The sequence below is a fragment of the Acomys minous genome (assembly GCF_964271855.1).
Source record: "Acomys minous genome assembly, chromosome: 19".
Lineage (NCBI taxonomy): Eukaryota > Metazoa > Chordata > Mammalia > Rodentia > Muridae > Acomys > Acomys minous.
In genome coordinates this window covers 6,506,476-6,514,964 of record NC_140499.1, presented here as the reverse complement: position 1 = coordinate 6,514,964, position 8,489 = coordinate 6,506,476, and the positions used below count along the sequence as shown (strand labels likewise).

The following is an 8,489-nucleotide window of genomic DNA, read 5'->3' as shown; positions in this document are numbered from 1 at the left end:
AAAAAGTAGAGATTTGGAAGAGCTACAGTGGAAAAGAAAGCTAAATAAAGATGTGCTGGGCTGAGAACACATTGGGCTTTGGATCCTAAGGAATGTAAGTTGGAGGAGGATTTGACTTAGTTAAGGCCAGATACAGGGTGGATGGATTTAGCGATGCTGTATATAGAGATTACATGGGCAGAAGAATGGCACTTGAGTGCCAACCACCTGGATTGTGACCAAATGGATACTATACTACTGGAATGGTGATTCTAGAAATGTCCCTCTGTCTTCCTAGTATTCCTAATATCTACACCCTTTGCCCACCAAGCAAAAACCCTTCCAGGAAGCTGGTCAGGTGGTTCCATTTACAATGCCACGATTTAAGAGATAATTCACCTTCATCTTTTATTTCCTTCAAGTAGAAATATGAGCTGTCATTGCCCCTGTAAACTCTTTCCCAGTATATTATTTATATTTAACCCATTTTAAGTAAAATGCATATAATTTATGATGAACACTGCAGTAAAATTTCATCTCAGGGTGACATTTTATTAATCCTCTTCTTCATAAGTCCTTCAGAAAGGGGGAAATACTAATTTCTTGTTGCAAGTACTCAGGATTTTCCAAAGAAGGAGTAATACTCACTGCTTTTACCTTACTTTGGGAGAACATGTTATTGAATTTTCTTTGTATGTGTAATTATTGGGAAGGGGTGAACCCTTCCTACATAATGGCTTTCTGGATTGAAAACACACTTAGCCTCCATACTACTGCATTGAAATATCTCAAAATTTCACTCAAGCCTTTTTTTCCCTAAAATTTTAAGTGTTCATTTCTGGGTAAGATGCTATTATCACAACAATATGATAATATGAACAAACACACATACACACTTACAAACAAGGTTATGTCTACTTCTCTAGAGACATCTACCTTTGCTCCCCATCAAAATAATAAATAAATAACTTTCAAACCTGGCCTCTTTTGGGCCAATGATTTAAAAATCCCAGTGTTATTGTGTATTTTATATTGAGATCTCCTCCCAAATCTACCAGTGAGCAGATGTGTTTGTACAAGTTTAACAGAGGATTTGTGGTTTTTTTTCTTTACTGAGAGTTACAGAGAGCATTTGACTTAGTGAAAGACTGTGTTTAGAGCACTATTAACTTTATAACCCAGAAAGCCACAGGAACTTTAATGATCATAGGAGCCAGTTCTCACATTCTATGTGTCTTCCCATCTGTTAATGATTTTAGTTTTTTCTTCTATATTATAACCATGTTTAATGATTAATGAGTTTTCTCACATCCACCAACCTAATCCCTGTGGGCCAGAGAGAGAGAGAGAGAGAGAGGGAGAGGGAGAGGGAGAGGGAGAGGGAGAGGGAGAGGGGGAGAGAGAGAGAGAGAGAGAGAGAGAGAGAGAGAGAGAGAGAGAGAAGGAAGAAGAAGAAGAAGAAGAAGAAGAAGAAGAAGAAGAAGAGGAGGAGGAGGAGGAGGAGGAGGAGGAGGAGAGGAGAGAAGAGAAGAGGAGAGAAGAGAAGAGGAGAGACAGAGACAGAGACAGAGAGAAATAGGAAAATATTTAAAAACCTAATTCCTGACCCACAAGCCCAGAAGCCCATCTCTCTGATAATTCCAGACCCTCCCAGCTTGCCAGCACTGTCCATCATAGACGCACGGCACACACAGACGGTGACACAAGCTGCCTCTCTGGCACTTCTGCTTTATTATCATTCTTGAGCTTTTTTGTTTAATTTGCTCCTGAAAATGAGAAGGTGGAGCAGTAGCCAAGTATCACAGGCATGATTTAGAGTGAAGCTTCACTCTCTTAGGAACACATGTAGGTTTATTCATTGAAAAGAGAAAACACCACAAACAAACAGTAAAACAAGATAACAGCAACAATAACAAAAAATGCAAAAAAACAAGGATGGACTAAATTGCGAAACTATGGAAAAGTGGCTCTGGGTTCCTCAAAGTGGAGAAAGTATGTTATGTTCAAGGTTGTTGTGAAAACCAGTTCAACTCTGACAGAGCCTCACACTTCCTATTTGTTAGTATTAATAAACAAATAGCAACAATTACTTTAAATCACTTAAGGCAATCACCTTCCATGTGTTGGTATGTTGGGTACCTCTTTTTTCCTCTGAATTTTAGAGACTAAGACAAAAAGAACGAGAAAAATGAAATGAAACCCAAGGCAGAAAAGAAAGCATGTAGTTTGTGTGTCAGTGATTTCCCATAGTGACTCTTAGATATTTTTTCTTTTAGTTAAAATTATAACAGGTGGCAATCAATGATTTCAGTGGGTATCTTGGCAAGTTCCAATTTCTCACTTCACTTAAAAAATCATAGAGGCTAGTAGGCTGGGAGTAGGTGTAAGAATGCAGTGTTGTGAGTCACACCCTTCACAAGTCTCAAAAGCCAATAATGACTACTGTTAAACATTGACTCTCCAGCAGCCAAGATGTGGGCACAGCTGGAGGAGAGAGAATAAAAGTACCAGAGACACTTACAGTGTTCCCACCAATTCAGGTACCAGTCTGCTACCCGTCAAAGGGAATTTGAGGGGAGTTTGGTGGTTTGACAGCTCCTGGAGGGAGAACCTAAGAGACTCAGTGGAAGGTTATTGCTTCCAGCTCCAATCTCTGTCTCTGTCTGTCTCTCTGTCTCTTTCTCTGTCTCTGTCTCTGTCTCTGTCTCTGTCTCTGTCTCTGTCTGTCTCTGTCTCTGTCTGTCTGTCTCTCTCTCTCTCTCTCTCTCTCTCTCTCTCTCTCTCTCTCTCTCTCTCTCTCTCTCTCTCTCTCTCTCTCCCCTCTCCCCTCTCCCCTCTCCCCTCTCCTCTCTCCTCTCTCTGTCACCAGGGCCAGTCTCTTGCAAACACACCACAAAGACAACAAGGAACAAGAAACTGAGCTTGCAGGAGGCCTGTGGCCCCTCACAATGCCAACAGGCATTCAGTAGCTGCTCCAAGTGGCTTAGAAGACGTCACATGTGACGCCCTGGGCCCTTCACCCTTCCGGAAACCTGGGGCTTTGCAGGCGCTGCGGGGCGTTGCGGACTAAGAAGGTTTGGCTGCTGCTGGGCGGAGGGCCCAGAGAGGGCGGAACTTAGTACAAAAAAAAAAGGGGGGGGGGGGGAGAGAACAGCCACCAGCACCTCCGCGACCAGTGTGATGGCTCCCACCCGACCCGGTGGAAGCGATGCTGTGCAATAAAGGCGCGGGAGAGTGGGCGGGAGAGGGTTTGGTGGCCCAGAGTTGGCAAGATCGCGGCAGGAGGATAGCTTTGGTTGTATTGAGACTCCTGCACAGGCAAAGCGGCCGCGAGAGAGGGAGAGAGAGCTCGCAGCAGAGGCTGATGTGTGAGCGCGCGTGAGAGTGTGAGTGTGTGTGTGTGTGTGTGTGTGTGTGTGTGTGTGTGTGTGTGTGTGTGCGCGTGTGCGTGTGCGTGTCTACAGGTAGCAGAGGCAGCGGCGGGGACGCGAGCAGGGAACCCATCTGCAGCTACCTCCCCGCCGAGGATTTTCCGAGGCGACTGCTCTTTTGGCTAACGGATCCGTGCCCCCCCCCCCCCCCCGGGAGAGCTAATGCTCTTCATTTCTACTCTCCTTTAAGCGTCTCCAGTTTCAAGTGTGTCCTGTTTGGGGGTAATTTCATTTTTATTATTATTTTCTTCTTCTTCTTCCTCCAAAGCTTCTCAGGAATTCTGCATATTGAAGCAGGTGCCTTCTGGCACGAAATTCTTGGATACGTTTATTTGCCAAGTTTTGCTGCTCCTGTCCCCTCCCTTCTCCAGAGGCTTCTTCTGGCTGCTTTCCTTTTGGATTTACATGCAGAGAACGCACATATGTTTATATACCGGTCGGATAGCTTATAAATACATATACGCGCGCCCCAAAGCCTGGTTTTCGTCTCTTCAAGACGCAGCGAAATGTTCCGGAGCTGATGGACACGGAGAACGTTATTCGCATTCTTTTGAGGCTGGTTTTGTACGAGGGGAGGGAGAGTGAAGAACTGTTTAACATTCGGCCATCATTAGGCTGCACGCTAGGCACCACGAAGTATTTCTGGTTGCAGAACAGGTACAACCAGGGCTTAGAGAGAAGGTAAGGGGACTTCCTGCGTCCACCAGGCCGGCGGCTGTTACCTCAGTCCCGGGGACTGCTGATAACTTCTGCTCAAGCTTCTCCCTGCCCTCTCCAACAACCCTGCCCCATCCCTGCTCTTCCGCCTTGCTCCACCTTTTTCCAGTTTCCCAGGGCCCAGGAGGAGGGCTTGGTACTGGGGAGGGTGACTGTGTTAAAGGTATGATGGTCGGTTACAGTTTACATGTGTCTTTTATTCCCCTCACTTGATTGAGTTTTCCACCTCCCTCGGTCTTTTAGCAGTCTTAAAAGCATTTTGTCCTTTGAGCACCAGCAACAACAAACAAAATGCCACATCGATCAATGTTTTAAACACGTCTTGGTGCCAACTCTTCACTACTATTCTCTGACGAAAATAAAAACAATAAAAGAATGAACTTTAATGAACTGGGTGGTTTCTTCAATCCTGGGTTCATAGAATCTTCTAAATGCAGATAAGTGGGCTCCAGCGCTTGCAGAAAAGCAGTTATGTCAGTCATGGGTAGGACAAATCCCCAGAGTTGAGAGAGAGGGAGCTAAGTCTAGCATAAAAAGACCTACGCTGCCTGGGAGTCCTTTAAAGTCCACCTTTTACACCATGTCCGGTCCCCAATTAACTCCTACTCGGGGATGCGTTAACCGGCGAACCGACCTTTTGATAGAGAAGTGGGCTCTTCTTTCTGTTCCTGGTCTTCAGCCAGCCTCTTTCCTCCCCCTCTGCTTGTCTGGCCCTGGCACTTTGCAAATCGCCGGTTTTGCGCACCCTCGCGGTGGGCGTTCTCCACGTTGCATCCTGCCCCCTCGGTCCTTCTTCCACCGCGGTGGCCGAGCACATGCATCTTTTTCCGGGGCTCGCTCACGCACGCCCTCGCCCGAACCCCGCGACTCCCCACCTTCCCCAGCTCGCCTTAGCCACTCGTCCCCTCCTCCCCGCACAGCCCCGATCCTGGCATCTCTTCATCCTGGCCTGCGAAGGTCCGGAGTGCCGGGACGCGGCTGTGGCAGCGGTGCCGAGCTGGTGTGGGAATCCAAGGCAGCAAAGGCGAACTCGAGAGGGTGGTGAGTGAGAGGCCAACCGAGTCCGTGGCAGCCAGGGAAGCCAGAGTGGAGCGAGACAGAGAGGGTGAGCTGCGTGCTGCCTGGGCCAGGGCGGACGAGTGCGGTGGTTCCAAGTCCTCTGAGCGGCGCCCCAGCCCCTGCAGTGAGTCTCCCTAGCTGCGCCCAGGGACCCAGACACCCAGACCCCGGAGGTTGGCTGAGGTACTCAAAAGAAGGCACCGGTTCTGAGAGTCTGTGGAGGGGAGACGCGGAGGCTGAGCGGATGGAGGAACAATGCCGCCTCCAGAAGCACAGCCTTTCTTGAACCTTCGTTGGAGTGTGGAGTCCGCTTTCTGTTCTGCTCTCTCTAGACCTTGAGGCTACTTCTGGGTTTGGTTCCGCCTCTTAGTTTGACAGGAATTAGGAAGTTGCTCTTCTTCTCTGCAACGTTTACTGCGAATTGGCTTTCAGATCTGCGCTCTGGCTCAAGTCAAGATGTCACTTTCTAGACCCCCCTCGAGGAGCGACTAATAGATTATGCATTGTTGGGCAATAAACTCTCCCTGGAAGAAAGAGTAGTCCTCAAACGTTTAAAAGTGTCGCCAAGGACTCCTGTCCGCCTCAGCACAATGCCTTGTGAGTAGAAATAATAATAAGCATAATAGAAAACCCACCTGCAGTGAATTTAAAATTATTTAGGATGAGGTGTTTGAACGAGGAATAATTTATCCCAGAGGAGACTGTTAGTCTGTTATAGAAACGAGGGAAATATGTCCCATATTTGATTCATTTGTGATTATTCTAATGAGGTCTGGCCTGTGGCACTGTTTTCTTTCTTTCCTTTTCTTTCTTTCTTTTTTCTTTCTTTCTTTCTTTCTTTCTTTCTTTCTTTCTTTCTTTCTTTCCATTTTTGGGCCATCGTGGCACATGTAAGGCTGGGGATATGTGAATTTAGATAGTTAACCCTCTCTTTAACTGTGCATTTTTATAGAGTATTGACATCCCATTTTCCCTCTTTTTATACTAAAACTGTTGTAGATTATTTTGTTTAAGTCCCTGGAAGTTTTATGCTATATTTGAAACACGGTGTTTTGATACATTTCTCAAAATTAATTATACTTGACTATTAATAGGATCGTAGATTTAAAAAAAAAGCCCCTAGAGAAGGTATGTGTGTGTGTTTGAGTGCAAAATCTATAAAATATCTCAGTGCTGTCAGCTATTTTAACCTAGGAGAGTGCCAGGTTTTCTTTGGAAATGAGTTGAGCTGCAAGGACCACGTATGTATTTAGAGTATCTAATGCGAAACGCAAAACCCATTAAGTTTACTGTGCCCTTAGCAGAGAATGAATCTAAGTCTTCTTGCATTGCGGGGTGACGGAGTGATTCACAGACAACAGGGAAGTTAATCATTGCTCAGGCCTTCTGATGACATGGTGTGATGAAAAGAAGTAACTGTTCCCTGCTACTCTAAGGTAGTCTCTACACTCCCAGAAAAAGCAGGAATGGCGACCTTTCAGAAGCAAGCTACACCATCTCTGGTGTGGGCTGAGAAGAGCCTCTTTGGGCACCCCATTCCCATCCCAACCTCCAGTGCTGCCTCTATCAATTTTTCCTGGGGTTTTATTTTGTGAGCATTTCCATTTTATTTAGTGATAACATGCTTTCATATACAAATGCTTGGATTGTTTGCAGTTGGAGGAGGGCGACTTGCAGAAGGGAGCATTGGAATCTCCTTTGCATGTTTCGGATGGGGGAAGGGTTGCCTGGGAGTCTAGCAGACTCTGAGCTGCTGGAGATGACTGCTCTGAAAGATACTCTGCAGTTTCTTCGGACCCTAGGTCCTCAGGTCCTATCCTACTTTTAGCGTTCTCAAACAGTTATTCAGGGGTAGCTGCTGTCTCTTGCTTCAGCTCTTCTTAAGCTATCACTTTAGCTTTTTAAAAATAAAATTAAAATTAAGGATGATTAAGTAGCTAGAACTAGAGAACACAGGTACAAATATATCTGCAATTTAACAGTTTTTTAACTTTGATGTCATTGACGTTTTGTGGGTTAGTGGTATTCTCTCTCTCTCTCTCTCTCTCTCTCTCTCTCTCTCTATATATATATATATATATATATATATATATGTATGTGTGTGTGTATGTATGTATAATATATATGTGTGGATGTACAACTGATATACTGTTTTCTGGGTTTCCATGTGCTGAAACAATTTTCAACATTTTTAGCGAAGCTTAGCATGGATCCCTCTAGAGAAACCCACCTCTACTAAAGAGTTACTTCACAAATTACCTAAAGTTGCAAAGGTGGTATACAAAGCAAAGCACAAGTGGAATTAAGAGTAAGGCCGGAAATGTCAATATATTAACAGTGTAGAGTCCTGCAGACTTTGTCATGCTTTGTCTTTCTTGGATGAAGTTTGATGGCTATTTTCAGCCTATTAGATTATGGTCTTTTGGGTATATTTGGACTATTTGTAAGTACAGTCAGTCTCCCAGGTCTACTGCTCCAGACTTAATTCTTCTAAAGCATAAGATGGCCTTTAAAGATACCTTGACATTGCTCGGTGGTTCTGGTAGCCTACCTCCAATGTCCACATTTTGTGAGAATCAACTCCTCATAAACCTTACATGAAAACTTTCTTCACCTAGTGCTCCTCCAAAATTTAACCTTTGGCCCAGCATCAGGACGCTTATTATTTCCCCAATCCTACTTAACATCATGGGGCTTTGTGCTTTGGTTATGTTAACTCATCTTCACAGGTCCAGTCCCTGCATGCCCACTGTCCAGCATTGTAGCTCCCTAGGACTGTTTTTCTCTTGACCACTTTCCTTCCTTTATCCTCCCTCTGACATGCTATTGATCCCACGAGTATCCAATTTTTAAAAATTTTAATGTTTGGTATCTTTATTGGATGGTGAATTGCTGGAGACCAGATCAGAAACCACACTTGATTTATCATTTCATTTAGAATTCTTATGCCCATGCCAGAATATGAGGTAGACCACACACGAATAACATATTCTTCACAACTGTATTTCACTATGAAGTAATTAACAGTCTACGAATGGATTGTGAAAGTAAGGTTTATTTAATGTCATATAATAAGAAGTCAAGAAAGACAACTGATAAAAAATTAATTCAAAGAATCAAGATTCTCCTATCATCTTTGTAGTTTATCATTATGGCCAGATGATTGTTTCTGTGCCACAAAACTCACATGTGATTTCTTCCTGCACCCCCAAATGGAGAGGGTGACAAAGATAGTACCTCACCTTATCACAGAACTCCCCGACTTTGACACTGGTATTATTTTGGGACTAGTTACCTTTCCAT

At 44.6% G+C, this 8,489-nt stretch overlaps 1 protein-coding gene across 10 annotated transcripts in view; it reads left to right on the top strand.

Moving 5' to 3' along the window:
• The first annotated feature begins 1,665 nt into the window (after positions 1–1,665).
• NLGN1 (neuroligin 1) overlaps positions 1,666–8,489 on the top strand; it is an 896,042-nt gene continuing 889,218 nt past the window's right edge. For 2 of the 10 annotated variants that reach the window (XM_084769318.1, XM_084769312.1), the window contains exon 1: positions 3,107–5,783. The gene's annotated coding sequence lies outside the window, so the exon portion shown is untranslated. Of the gene's footprint in view, positions 3,054–3,105; positions 5,784–8,489 lie in introns of those variants that run through there. The other 8 variants (XM_084769321.1, XM_084769322.1, XM_084769314.1 and 5 more) reach the window with 6 other exon arrangements.